The sequence below is a fragment of the Miscanthus floridulus genome, chromosome 2 (genome assembly GCF_019320115.1).
Source record: "Miscanthus floridulus cultivar M001 chromosome 2, ASM1932011v1, whole genome shotgun sequence".
Taxonomy (NCBI): domain Eukaryota; kingdom Viridiplantae; phylum Streptophyta; class Magnoliopsida; order Poales; family Poaceae; genus Miscanthus; species Miscanthus floridulus.
In genome coordinates this window covers 59096994-59112485 of record NC_089581.1, presented here as the reverse complement: position 1 = coordinate 59112485, position 15492 = coordinate 59096994, and the positions used below count along the sequence as shown (strand labels likewise).

Below are 15492 nucleotides of genomic sequence, written 5' to 3'. Positions count from 1 at the left end.
TGCAATTCGAACAAACATGAAAAAAAAATAGGACCGGTAAGAACATACATCTCAGGCTCTGCTATAACTGAGACATGTGTAATTTTGGTGATATAAGAACCAGTGAGGATATTTATCTTTTGATGGTCAAACTGAGATATGTATAATTAATTCTGGTAAATAATAATCAACGAGGAGATTCATCAATTGACAGCAAAAGGAGACCAGTGTATGACCAGTCTAATTCAGATGAATATGCACCGGTGTCCAGCGAGGAGGACATCCATCAGAAGGTAGTCAAACAAAAAAAAATGCAAACCTTAAGTAATTATTTTCCAAAGTTACCAAAATGCTAGAGCTCATACAACCAGAATATTAACCATCCTTCATACTGTGCAAATTTGAAAGTGGATAAAGATAGGTTTGACAAATTAAAATAGATCCATATCTGACTTGACACTAATCTATGAATGCAAAAGAGCTGAGATTTTACATGATCATTTCAAACAACATAGAACCAAAATAATGGTCATTCCTTCCTGCTGTGCAAATTTGCAATGCAAAGTAAGATGGGTTTCATAGAAAAACAGGTATAAAACTATCTTGGCACTATTCTGTGAACACAGAAGAGCTGAGTTTTTTTTTATGATTTATTAAGACAAGAAGATGCAACACAGATGCTAGGAAATTAACTACAGACAAGGCTATTCTGTGAACACAGAAGAGCTGAGTTTTTTTTATGATTTATTCAGACAAGAAGATGCAACACAGATGCTAGGAAATTAACTACAGCCAAGGCTACATAATCATAATCATCAATGTATTGGCGTCACATGCTTTAACTTCTTGTGGAAATAATGATTCTGTCAAACAAAGGCAAACCATCAATGGGCATCCTAGCTAAGAGCCTAAGAACACAGAAAGTAGGACAGCACCTAGTACTGTAGCGGGCAAACTAAACTTTCATGGCAGACAATAGGATAGATCTCATAGTCGTCAGGGCAATCTGGGATGCGGTCTGCGATGATGAGGGTCTCAAACGCTGCTGTCTTGGGGTCATAGTAGCCCAATGACAAACCTGTGTTGAGCAAAATCCGTCCATCCGTACGTTGGGTCAACAGCCAATGGTGCAGCCTTCTTTGATAACTCGTCAAGCACTATATGATACTCCATAAACCAGATACCAGCATCTTTCATCATCCATAGATCAACCGTGTTCCTGCTCTGGCCTGAATATGAAATACAAAGTGTACCATAGAGCTCGAGGATGGTCATATGTCCAACGCCATGGGCGCACGGTGGACCTTGCAGGACTTCAAATTCCTCTGTCTTGTCATCGAACGCAACGATTTCACATCTTGCAGAAACCGGTCCAAGATTAGGCTCTACTATCCAGTAGATCTTGCCATTGACGAAGGTCGGCTGTACGGGAGCTACTGGTCTAGGAGGAGGGTCTATTGGATACCACTCCTCGCCATTCACATGCTTCTTAGGGCAGTTCAGCTCATAAGATCTCGTTTCTAGGTTCTTCTCTTTGTAGTTGATATGCACCAAGACATGCTCGTCAATCTCTGTGTTGTAACCCAACCCAATACGACCAGCGAAGAACGTCTCGTCGCCATCATCAAATGTTATGCACTGAAAGTACCTCATGATAGGATTGCATATGAAATAATTTGCATGAGACCAATTCCCCACATTAAGGCCGTGGCAAGGCTGGGAACACACAACAAACTCTGGCGGAAATGGCATTAGTAATCTTGGATCACGAATGCATTCCTCCAGATGCACATAGTGACCAAAGGTAGGGTTGATGATGAACATGATATGTGGGCTCCTCTTCAAGCAGTTTGCGTCAGTACCCCAGGCAATTTTTTTCCTGACGGCCGACACCGTCAGGGAAAGTAGCCAATACCGTCAGGAAAAGTCATCCGTGACGGTAACTGTCAGGGATACGCCGTCAGGGATAGACTGATAGGGAAAGTCTACCTTCCCTGACGGAAAACCGTCATTGATTGGTTCCTGACGGTGGGAACCGTCAGGGAAGGTCTTCTGCGTCAGTTTTTTCGTCTACCGTCACGGAAACCTTCCCTGTCGGTTACCATCCGTCAGGGAAAATCTAAATCTTTCCCGTCGGCTTTAGACCATCAGGAAAAAACTAAATCTTTCCAGTCGGGTACCAACCGTCAGGAGAAACCTAGGACCTTTCCTATCTGTTGCTAACCATCAGGGAATGCCAGTTCTACATATCCATAAAGCATAATTTAACCATTCAAATCAGTGATTCATAGCTCTTTTAATCATGCATCCTAAATGTCACACCAGGTAGTCTTGGCACATATAATCAAATAATCATCATTTAATCATGCATCCACACAAGCGGTAAATGTTACACTGTCTTTGTACATATAATCATATCTTAAAATTGTACATACATCAGATAGTAAATGTTCAACAAATCAATCTTAAGCTATATTCTAGTTGTCTTGCAAAATAAAGACAGAAGAGCGAAGCTGCAGTGCTACAAATGTAAGAAATAGAAGTCAAGTAACTATTGCTTCTTAACAGGCCGATGGCAATGCAGCAGCTACTACACATGTCCGGTCCCTCTCTACAACCAAAACGATAAATGGAACCATTCATGAGATCATATGTCATGGATGTAGCCAAGAGATCATACTTTCACAGCAAGTGTAGAAGTAGAATCTTCTAATTGCAGTTCAGATACAAATAGAACACTAAAATAGTCCTATTAAAACATGTATCTAGGACCTCGGTCTGATGCATGTAAATAACAATAGTTGTACCAGACCAAAAATAATTTTGTACCATACAGTAAGAGCCAACGTAGTCAGGGATCTCACCGTTGTGATACAGAAGTAGGGGAAGATCTGCGACATTTTGGATGGCACTATGCAGCAGCTTCATTTTTGTAATAACGCACAGCTCAGTGAGGACAAATAAACTGCACATCTGGATACACATCTAGTCGAATATGCCTTTACAACATTAGTTGCTATGAGTAACTGTTCAAGAAGGTGATTGGCATTGTTTTCTGTCTGCATAATAGTAAGCTCTTTACTATTCTAACTGTAGTTCAGAAAACTTCAACAAGATAGTGCACTAGAACCTATCTTTAGAACTAAAATGTTCAGATTTAAAAGATTGTCTGTCCAGCACAAAGAATAAGAATATTCAGTCTTGTCACATGGTAGCCTGATCTTACCATGTCATTTCTTCTCCAAAAAAAAAACAAAACTGTGCAGAAATCACATACTAAAAATAACTATGCAGAAGTACTTGCTGAATAATGCAAAATGCAGCTACGCAACACAAGAGGATACCAGTGTGTTTGCTTGCATTATCATCAGTGTACACTTGCAGTTGCAGGAAAGATTATTCAAATAAAATTCAGTGTACTAGCACTCTATAAGGGTAAATTGTGTCAGATGGTGTCATCTCTATTGTGTCAGCTTGTGAGTAATTAGATAATAGAGTTGTCTGCATTTGCATCAGTTATAGTGAGTCTTGGCACTATCGACTTGAGGGTAGAGACTAGAGACTACAGAATGAATGACCTTATGATTTTATTAATTACTAAGAAGCTCATCTCATTTTGGAATTTTCCCTTGTTTGATTGGCTAGTTTGGAATATGTTGAATATCAGTAGCTACCAAGAAGCTTATCTCATTTTGGAAAATTTCCTATCCAATTGTTGTAACACATAGTTGCATTAGACAAAAATGGCTTCATGTTATTCTGCCTCACCATAATTGCTACAGATCTCTCACAACAGAGGACTTGCTCCCACACCTCAACTTGACATCAACTTGACACAAAATCCTAATAAACTTGATAATAGAAAAGGCAGTCACAACATCTCATGTTCGACATTTTCAGGATTTCTCATGTTCGACATTTTCAGGATTTGAGCCACCCTTCAATTTTGATGTGGGCTGAAGGCAAAGTTTAACATAATCATTGAAGTATGTGTGCAGAATTAAAGCATGTAGATGGATTTAGTTGCAAGTTACTGAACCTCAAGAACTATGAACTGACCGAGCGAGATGACATTGTTAAAGCAGGCATGTCCATCTTCATGCTCATTCTTCCAAGTAAACTGACTGCAAAAAATATATATATAATCAAGAAAGAATGTGCGGTCAATAGCACTAATCTTAGCATGCACAATCATATTTAGTGTTTTATATAGCATGAATCAGCAGGTTAACTACAAGCAGCAGGAAACATATAGCATGAATCAACATGATTAACTAGCAATCTAATTCTAAATCTGCATAACTAACAAGATAGCTAGCTAGTAGTGACAAGCAATCAATAAGATATCTTGCTAAAACAGTTATCTCAATACGTCAGGCTATGATATGAACATTAAATATTTATTTAACTGCCAATGATGCCTCGCAAAGTCTGTACAGAATAAAATCCTTCACCATGTTCATTATTGAGCATGAATAGCTGTAGTTCAGAGAAACACGGTAGTTCCAAGATGCATCTGCAGCCTATATACATGCAATAGAATTTGTAGATGTACCATGCCCACAAAATCTCTACCCCTACTTTCACTTCAAATAAATATTTCTGTAGCGGAGTAACAAATCATTCTTACATTGGCAGATTTCATAGCTATTGCCTATTGGTGAGTTTGACAGCAAGTAACTGAATGAAAGCAATGAAAAAAAATAACAATTCAAGAATTGCAATAATCTAAAATTCCAGATTTGCAAAGGCATAATTAAAAAATCTACCAGATCGATTTATAAGGTACCAAGAACAAGTGTCTGCAACGTCTTACCGTAGGGAGAGGAGAAGCAGCGTTGATAGCCTGATATTGCTAGCAACTACGGCAGCGAAGGGTTGCTCACCTGCACCAGACTACTAACACATGGATGCCGCCTGTGCTGTGGCGCCTACGCCGCATCCACGCCACCACCCACTAGGTCCTCCACACCCACCTGCAGGTTCGCGTCGCCCATCCCACCGCGGAGCCGGCAGTGGCCCGCGCCCTCGTACGCGGCGCCGTCCGTCGCGGAGCCGGAAGCCACGCCCGCGCCGTCCGTCACGGCGGCGCCTGCCACAACGCCGCTCCACCCGCGCCGCCCAGAGGCCCGAGCCACCTCGGAAGGCGAGGACCGAGGAAGAGCCAGATCTGGGGGGAGGACAGGAGAAGAGAAGCTCGGGCGGCGGATGGGACTGGGGGACTGGGGAGAGGATAAGGATGGGGAAATTTCCCCTTGCGCGCCTTGTGCGCTTGCCAGCCGCGCGCTTTTCTTTTCGCCTCTATCTCTACTGCGTGGGCCGATCCTTTTCCAGAAGCGCGCGAGTTCTATTTTTCGGCCTTGCATGCAGCGCCCCCTGACGGTGCCTGACCCTTTCCCTTCGATATATGGCGAACGTAGGGGAAGAGTCAACATTTCTGACGGAAGGTTGGGGACCGAGGGGAGTACTCCGTACCGACGGGAAAGAACTGAGATGGGGTAGTGCGTGGATGACATGCGACCGGATGAAACAATCACTCATGATCATTCCACGCCACTCCTTGCAGACCATTCTCAGCTCCGAAAGGGAGCGTGCCGGCAGCCACTTGAGATGATGTTGAACCAAGCTGCGGCTGTTGGCGATGAGAAGATCATGTCCTCAATTGTGCGGCCCAGGGGCACGAGACTCTCCTCATATAGACCAATCGTCGTCAAATAGTCATCCTCGCAGCTCCCAATGATGGTATCCTCCGGCTTCAATCATGGATTTAAATAGCGGGCTATAGCAACGCTATAGCGCCGCTATAGCTTCTGGAGAGAGCTCCCGCTACGCTATTTCTATTTTTCCGCTATGTCATTTATAATCACTATATTATGCTTTAACGTCGCTAAATTGATTAGTTGTGACTTTAAAATAGCACTGCTATTTCAACTTTAGCTTTTAGAGTGACAATCTATTTATTATATATTTATCTTTTGCTGTTAAGTTGATCTTTTAGAAAATTGAACACTTGAGTCTCACAAATTGTGCTATAATATCATATTAAATAATATTCTCTAGACTCATAAAGCCTTGAAAATATATTTGTGTTCAGTAATTTTCACGATTCTTGTGTTTTTATGAAATAATTACTTGATTTTTTATGGTTTTCTTAAAAATCGCTATCTGTCATAGCTTCGCTATAGCTGCGCTATAGCTTTATAGCTTCTGGAAAAATGATGCCGCTATTTGCAATAGCCCGCTATTTTAAACCTCGGCTTCAATAGAATCTCTGGATCGCCGCCGCCGCCATTGGAGTCCACTGCAAACACCTTGCAAGAGCCTGTCCCAAACATGATCTTCAGATCCCCAGCAGCCGAGTAATATACACCTATTGGGGCAATCCAGAGTGACTTGAGAAGCATGCGCTCCGATTCCGGCCAAGCCGTCCGATCAATACAGCAAAGCTTCTCCCACCAGGCTTCCTTGTTGTTATGAACACATAGAACCAAAGGATCGTCACTGTCCGGCTCCCCATAGCGCACACACAAACGCCCGTCCAGCTCCGTCAGCACGGACGCGGCCGCGGCCACATTGCCGAAACCTGGGGGCGGCAGCAGCGAACCAAAGGTCTCGTCGCCGATGCTGAAAGTGACGATGCCACCGTCAAAGCATAGGAAGTGCAGATAGCCGTCTAAGAAGACAGCTGGGTTCCACTGCGGCACGGAGCAGAAGAAAGGAGATCTCTCAGCACTAGGCCTCCAGTAACCAGTTCCAGTTGTGCCGAGGACGAAGACCTCGCATAATGTCGTGGGCGTAAAGCCACCGCCTCCATCTCCAGGTTCAGGGCCGGAAGACAGGTTGGAGAACAAGCGCACGACTTTGTACTCCTTCCTCGTCGTGCAGGCCGTAGGAGACCCAAAGATAGCAGGGTGGCTCCACGGGTCTTCCTGAAGTTTTGTATGTCATCTTAAAAGGCACCTGGCTGTCTGGCAGACCCAGGGCCTCGCCGGAGCAAGGGTTGACGACGTAGTAGCCGTCACAGTCAGTGGCTCGGATTAGAACGAGGCCACGACAGGGCTTGGTCACGACATACTGTGACCCGAAATCGTCTCGCATCAGCTTCTCGACCGCGCCGTCGCCGCCGGGCTGCCATGAGTACAGGTAGCCGTCGTAGGAGGACCCGTTCGCGGTGAGGAGCAGCCTGAGGTGGTCCGGTCTGTTGGCTCGCTGGCGGTGGAGGCCGATGAAGTAGTCGGAGGAGAGCATGGCGGACCACCCGCGGGAGACGCAGCGGAAGCGCCCCACGGACTTGGCCGGCAGCCGGGCGAGGATCTCCGTCACGACTACCTCGTTGGCCGGGCAGCGCCTCAGCACCGATGTCGCTGTCCGCCGCCATGTCGTCCTCCGTGTTCACGGCACACTGTCACGCCTGGTTGCCGCCGGCTATCGCCGCCGCCGTGAGGAGATCGAGCGAGATCAAGAGAGTGGGGAACGAGCGAGGAAAGGTTCCTCGGCCTCGATCTGTCTATGATCAGATTTGGAATAGTTCACATCGTCTTAGTGTCTTACAGCTCAAGCTAAATATCCGACCGGCCTAGGGCCCACAAGTCATAGTAATGTCTTACATCAATGTAATAAAAGTACGCTTAGCAAATATGAAAACGTAAATGATTCAAGGCGCCATCTTCAGGTCTCAGTGTTCACCGGCTTGACAGCTCCCCCCGCCGATGATCCTGCTTGTCCCCAAGCAGGTGCTTCTGGGAAGCGTTGGCGCAGCACATTGTAATCCTCCCATGTGGCTGATGCTTCTGGTAAGCCGGTCCACTTGATCAGGACTTGCGGAACTGCTGAGTTCCCTTTCTTCACCAGACGACGCTACAGCACTCAGGAGTAGCAGCAGCGACTTCGATGTCAGTGGTAACTGGAAGCTCTGAGTACACTGGAGAGTAGTCTGCAAGGAATGGTTTGAGCTGTGAAACATGAAAAACGTTTTGTATCTTACTGTCAGCTGGCAGATCCAGCTTATATGCAGCGGAGCCCACTCTTGCAGTGACTGTATAGGGACCATAGTACTTATATGCCAACTTCGGGAAAGGTCTGTTTGCCACAGAGGATTGGGTATATGGCTGAAGCTTCAACAAGACTTGATCACCAACACTGAATTGCAAATCAGTACGCTTCCTGTCTGCCATGACCTTCATGCGGTTTTGAGCTACTGCTAAGTGCTGCTTGGGGGACTGCAAGTGAAGTTCCCTGTTCTCCACCAATTCAGCTACTGTAGATGGTATGGTAGAAGACACTTGGAGTAGCACCCACATTGGGTTCATACCCATATAGAGCTTTGAAAGGAGAGCAACCCAGAGATGTATGATAAGTGGAGTTGTACCATAACTCGGCTAGTGAAAGCCAAGCTTTCCATGTAGCAGGGGCATCCTGGACTGCACAGCGAAGAAACATCTCAAGGCATTGGTTTACTCGCTCCGTTTGTCCATCGGTTTGTGGGTGATAAGTAGTGCTCATAAGTAAGTTCACCTTGTATAGCTTGAACAACTCTCGCCAAAAAGCACTGACGAAGATAGTATCCCGATCAGATACAATTGATTGGGGCAAACCATGGAGCTTGATAACATTGTCCAAGAATAGCTGAACAATAGCAGAAGCTGTGTAAGGGTGTTTGACTGGCACAAAGTGAGCAAATTTGGTGAGTCTATCAACTACCACCATTATGACACTGGAGCCCTGTGATTTTGGCAACCCTTCGATAAAATCCATTGAAAGATCCCTCCAAACCCCTTCAGGTATGGGTAGGGGCTGAAGGAGTCCGGCAGGATGGTTGTGAGAGTGTTTGGCTTGCTGGCAGATTCTGCATTGCTTGATGAACTCTTCTACTGCCTGCTTCATCCCCTTCCAAGCAAAATGGTTTTTGAGTCTCTGATATGTTGCCTTTATTCCAGAATGGCCACCAATAGCACTTGAATGAAAGGCAGCAATTAGTTTAGTTTGCAAGGCTGAGTTGTGGCCAATTCATATCTGGTTCTTGTATCTGATCAATCCTCCATCTAGACTGTATCCTGCAGAATTGGGACTAGTTACTGCTAGTTCAGTGAGCAGTTGTTGAGCTCTATTGTCAGTGGTGTAAGAATGGAGGATATCTTGGACCCAATCTGGTTTAACCATAGAGACAGCTTGTATGGCATGTAAGTGTGCTACTCTGGAAAGAGCATCAGCTGCTACATTTTCCTTCGCTTTTCTGTATACAATCTTGAACTGCAGGCCCATAAGCCTAGTCATGGCTTTCCTTTGCATATCAGAGTGTAGGTTCTGATTTGAGAGATAAGCAAGGGATTTGTGGTCAGTTAAGATAACAAATTCCTGCCTTTGTAAGTATGGCCTCCATTTCTCAACTGCCATAATAAGAGCTAAAAACTCTTTTTCATATATAGAGAGGGCTTTGTGCTCCTGACCTAAGAACTCTTTTTCATATATAGAGAGGGCTTTGTGCTTCTGACCTAAAGCTTTACTAAGGAAGGCTATAGGCTGACTAGCTTGCATTAGCACTGCTCCAATGCCTTCCCCACAAGCATCTGTCTCTATAGTGAATTGCTTCTGAAAATCAGGTAATGCCAAAACTGGGGTTCTTGTCATGGCTAGCTTGAGATTGTCAAATGCTTGTTGAGCTTGGGTTGTCCACTGGAAAGTTTTGGCTCTAAGAAGTGCAGTAAGGGGTTGAGCCAATATTCCATAACCTTTGACAAATTTTCTGTAATATCCTGTCAGACCTAAAAAAGCTCTAAGTTCTGTCATTGTTGTGGGCTGAGGCCAGTGTAACATTGCTGTGATTTTCTGTGGGTCAGTGGCTACCCCATCAGCTGAAATAATGTGCCCAAGATATTCCAATTGGTGCTGAGCAAAAGAACACTTGGACTGTTTCAAATACAGTTGATTATCCAGTAAAGCTTGTAGTACCAGCTGTAAATGTTGAGCATGTTCCTCCAGGGAGTTGCTATAGATCAAGATATCATCTAGAAACACCATGACAAACTTTCTCAGGAAGGGCTGCAATACCTGATTCATGATGCACTGAAATGTAGCTGGTGCATTAGTGAGACCAAAAGGCATGACCTTAAATTGGTAGTGACCATGATGAGTTTTGAAGGCCGTTTTGTACCCATCTTCAGGCAACATCCTTACTTGGTGATATCCAGCTCTCATATCCAATTTGGTGAAATATTCAGCTCCAGCTAATTCATCCAAGATTTCCTCTATCACTGGCATTGGAAACCTATTTTTGATCGTGAGATCATTCAACTTCCTGTAGTCCACACAAAATCTCCATGTGCCATCTTTCTTCTTCACTAACAACACAGGGGAGGCAAATGGGCTGTGACTGTGTGTGATAAGTCCAGTCTCTAGTAGCTGTTTGACTTGGGTCTCTATTTCAATTTTGTGTTGAGGAGAATAGTGATAGGGCCTAGCATTGACCGGCACTGCATCAGGAAGTAAAGGAATAGGATGGTCATAGCTTCTAGTGGGTGGCAGTGTTTTGGGGTCTTGGAATACAGCTTGATATGGCACAGAACATTCCGAATCCACAATCACGTAAGCACATGTATCGTTACCTTGAGCAGCATGAACTAGCTTGGTCGCTGAAATTGGGGTTGCTTGGAGTGGAGGATTCAGTAGTCCTTGAATCTTCACTTGCCGTCCATGAAGACAAAACTTCAGTGTTTTAAGATTCCAGTCACACTCCATGGGGTTGCGCAGCTTTAACCAGTCATAACAAAGGATAGCATTATATGGACCCATGTCAAGTACTATCATATCACTGGATAGTGTATGGCCCTGAATGTACCACTGTAAATCTTTCACCTGGGCTGTTGCAGTCAACCATTGCCCATTTGGTAGCTTCACCTTCTTAGATGGAATAGGGACAGTAGGCAGCTGGGCCACACTGACAAAGTCTGAGTTGATAAAGCTATGGGAACTCCCTGAATCCAGTAATATCAGCATGACTTTACTGTTAACCAAGGATTTTAGTTTGATACTATTATCAGTATCCTTGCTTGACAGAGCATTCAGAGATAGCTGACAAAAGTCTTGAGTGAGAGTATCTTCAATAGCCAGCTGATTGAGCATGTCTTCTGTTATCTCTTCTTTGTCCAGATCATTGATTGCCATATCATTGACCTGAGGCTTTTGTCTCTTGGAACACACCTCCTGGTGGCCTGGTTCATATTTTTCACCACAAGCATAACACAAATTGTTTGCTTTCCTATAATCTCTGAGCTGCCTTATCCTCTGGAGATTATAATTGGTCTGTTGAACTGGAGTATCTGCTTTGGGTTGCTGGTTTCTGTTGAAAGGAGGTGCTCTCTGATGTTTCATCTTGCCCCTCTCTAGAGTTCTCTGTTGGATTTTTGCTATCAGTGCTGCTCGGTCCACAGTCACAGGTACCTGTGGTTCCACTACGGCCTTAATTTCTTCCCTTAGCCCATGAACATACTTGGAGGCAAAAAAGAGCTCATCATAGTTACTGTTATGCATTGAGATATCATATATCATACTGAAGGGCCTGAAATGCAATGGTATAGTCCTCCACCGTGCCTGTCTGCTTGAGTGCTAGGAGATCATTGATTGCAGACCTGAAGTCGTCTGCCCCAAATTTGTTCTGCAATATCACACAGAATGCTGTCCAACTGGGAAGCTTGTGATTCTGCTTGTAGGCCTGCCACCACTTGGCTGCATTGCCCTCCAAATGCATCACGGCAGTTGTGACTTTAAGGTGCTCAGGAATGTCATAGATAGTGAAGTATTTCTCACACTTGTCAAACCAAATTCTTGGCTGGGAACCATCAAACTTAGCAAACTGCATCTTGGGTAATGCGTGGTGTGGGAGTGTATGTCTACGGTTGTGGTCATGGTTATGGCGTGGCTGTTTAGAAGTTCCTGGAGCAGGGTCACGTGTGGGTTTGGCGAAAATGTTGTAATTGGGATCTTCCTCAGAGAGCATGGACAATTTTTTTTAGAAAAGGAGGTTTCCCCTGCTTTTGTATTAAAAGCAAACAAACATCCAACAACACCGACATTGGAACACCTACAACATTGTCTGCGGCCTCAGCCCAAGCCTACACCACGCCATCACCCACATCACGCTATGCCGTGGCGCCTTCCATCGTTTCTAAAGACGTGCTCCATGCTGCAGCTCGAGGAACATCGCATCAACGAGTCAGAGAAACTCTAGGCTGTTGTGGCTCTCGTCGCACACGCCCACTCCGCTGGTGCGTCGTCGACCTTGGCTCCCTCAGGCGCCCAACTCCAGGCTGCGGCGTCCCTCGTCACACAAGCCACGCACGGCACGCCCGCAACTCACGGTGGCACCGGAAAACTCCCTTCCTCCTCATCGACCCAAGCCAGCTCCTCCAACGCAGGCCGTCCGCCAGCACCATCCTCCCACCCCCAACAACAACAACAACACGAAGAAGGGCTTCAGCTAAATTTAGTTTGGAATTCAGTCACGAGTCACCACATCCATCGTTTGGTCGGTTTCCTGGTGTGCCTACGTCGTCGACTCGTCGTTCAAATGTTTGGTTGTTATTGCATATATATCTATTTTTTTAGAAAAAAAAAGAATGTCCCGGCCCTCTATGTTGCATGACACAGCCCTTTTACACGTGCAACGTAGTTATTTTGCCGCAAAAGAAACAAATTTTTTTTTGCTAATTTAATTTCTCTCTCTTCCTTGTTGCGCTGTTGCCTTCAGGTGCATATATTCAGGCCGAAACGCGTCTACTCGTTAGTCAACACCGGACCCAGCCACCACAATCATGCTGGCACGACTCCTAACAAAACACACGAGCTTATTTTAAAGAGGTTTCATTATGAGTTTTGATGCTCTACTACTCACTATACTACCAGAAGCATTTATACGTTAAAAAATGGTGAGTACTTGACAAGCTCGGCTTACAAAATTCAGTTTGCAGGATAAATCCTATCCAATTTCCCTCAACTCATATGGGAAAACCTACTCCCTCCTTATTACTCCCTACAATCTAAATTATAAGTCATTTTAACTTTTTTTGGAGAGTCAAAGTATCTCAAGTTTGACGAGTAACCCTCTTCTCACAAGAGCTACCGATGCCTCGACATCTCTACGCGGCGTGGGACCATCTCCCGACATGTCGTGTTCAACGAGTCGGTGTTCCTGTTCGTTATTATGTCGTGCTTTCTTGTGCATCTTTACTTAACCTTTTGTTAATTACATGACCTTCCACCTTTGGGTGTCGAGTTGCTCTTCTTCAGTTGCTCCCTCGTCTTCGGTGGCTCAACCGCCGTTGCTCGACGACGACCTAGCCATCATCATGGTCAGCCCTGTTGTTCCGCCCGCTAGATCTCTCGCCCCGGCTGCTGCTCTAGGCGGGTCTGGTCGCTTCGGCGTCATCTACTAGTGCCATACACCGGAACCGGTACACCCGGTCTCCTGCTGCAGCCCCCAACCGTCATTACGGCATGGTGTACTAGTGTCACCCCTCGTCTTCTCCAACACACGTAGCTAGGGCTGGCCCTTCTTCGGCTGTAGGCTGTAGGCAAGGCGACACCACCCATGGTCCTTGTTGATGGTCACTAATACCTTTTTTGATCATCAACATTCCACCTAAAACCAAGGTAAAACAACATCACATATACCATATTATGTTTATAATTCACCTAGCTTCACTTGTACTTGAGAAAAATATTTATGCAGAAAAAATCACAAAAATGAACAAAAGGCATATGAAATTCAGTTCTGCGGTCAGACTTTCTCCAATTTTCCAAAACTGATCTGGAAGGCATGGGCGACACCCCGCATCAAATTTTTCTTATGGTTGCTCCTGCAAGATCGAGTCTGGACAGCAGCCAGGCTGCAGTTGAGGGGATGGGAAAACAACTATTTTTGTGCTCTGTGTGAAAGGAATTTGGAGACTGCTGTCCATCTATTCACGGAATGCCCATTTGCGAGAGAAGTTTGGACGATGATAGCAACATGGAGCAGTTGCCTTAACCTTCAGCCGGAGAGTTGGAACGACTACAGCGACATGGAAGAGTGGTTCTTTGCAATCACAAGTATCGGAACAAAAGCAGCGCACTCACTAGCAATGCTGACTACTTGGCATATTTGGAAGGAAAGAAATGCTATTGTTTTCCAACAAAACCATAGCACCGTACAGGCACTGTTTGCCAAGATCAAGGATGAGTACTCCAATTGGGCGTCAGCAGGGGGAGGACCTTCCACTTCCTCAGGATTGGGATGAATTCAATGAGTAATTAGCATAGAACCTTAACATCCCAGGTGGCGGTCTGCCACTTGGGATGGCGCAGCTCGCGCATGTATGTTGAACTCTATCTTCTACTTATTAATACAAGCCGGTATAATCGGATCTTTCAAAAAAAAGAAGACAAGTGGATATGGCAGGGGCCATGGGCCCATAGGGCCACGTTGGTCGACGCCACCTGGCGTCGCCCGATGGTCCCCACCCCCTGCCACGTCACTGATCCACGGGATAGCATCCACACTACTTCTCCACCGTTGATTCAAGTCGGGTTGATCCAAGGGATGAGGGGGAGCTGACACGAATCCATGGGCCCGCTGTCATCCACTTAGAGGGGCCAAACTGACCTCCAAACCTCCTTACCAGCTAAAGAACCGACTTACCTACCATGCAACCGCCATCCAGGAGCTCCTCATTGCCGTTGGATGGCAAGGCGGTGCAGGGGACAGTCGGCCGACGCCCCCCTAGGTCGGCCAACACCCCCTGCCTCTCCACCGCCTCTCCTTCACCTACAAGTACCCCATGCCCTCTACACACTATAAAAGGGGTTGTGGTGCTCGATGGAGATCATCACTCAATCATTCAAAGCATTCCAAAATCTCCAGAAGCTCTACAGAGTAGTAGCTTTAGAAGTAGTAGGTAGCTAGTAGTGATAGAGTAGAGTGGAGCTTGCCTCAGAGTCCGGAAGAGTCTTCTGGTCTGGTATAGCTCCTTTGTAATCTTTCTTTTAGCATTTACTTTATTTAGTACTTTACTTTGTTAAGTACTTTATTCAGCAATCTAGCTTTGCTTAGTTCAAGTCATGTCTTGCTCTTGTCTATCATTAGTGAGCTTAGGTGCTTGTTCTCTGGCATTAGCATCATAGTTATCTTAGTGTTTAGTTCGCTCATCATTAGTACTTGTTCTACCGTCTGGTTAGGGTGTTTCAATCTTATTTCACTGGAGCTCAGATCGAAACAGCGAGTTTATAGATTAAGCATGGTGCTTAGGCTATTCTTGCATGTAGATATGCCTAGATGTGGCAGAACCTCCTAAGTTATAGGGCCCACATGCACCTGTCACTGTCCGACGACTTTTGACATTTATGCATATGTTTCCAATAACTTAAAAAGACTGTCGGGTGTCCTCGGGGAACCCCGAATCATCCATGATTTCCGAGCAGGATCATGTTATAGAGTCATTGCAGTATTACAACATTTATTCAAATATCAAAACCAGAGTAAAA

General features: G+C 45.2%; 1 pseudogene; it reads right to left on the bottom strand.

Annotated features, from left to right (window-relative positions):
* Positions 1-914: 914 nt before the first annotated feature.
* Positions 915-8279, bottom strand: LOC136536606 (uncharacterized; annotated as a pseudogene).
* Between the last annotated feature and the right edge of the window lie 7213 nt (positions 8280-15492).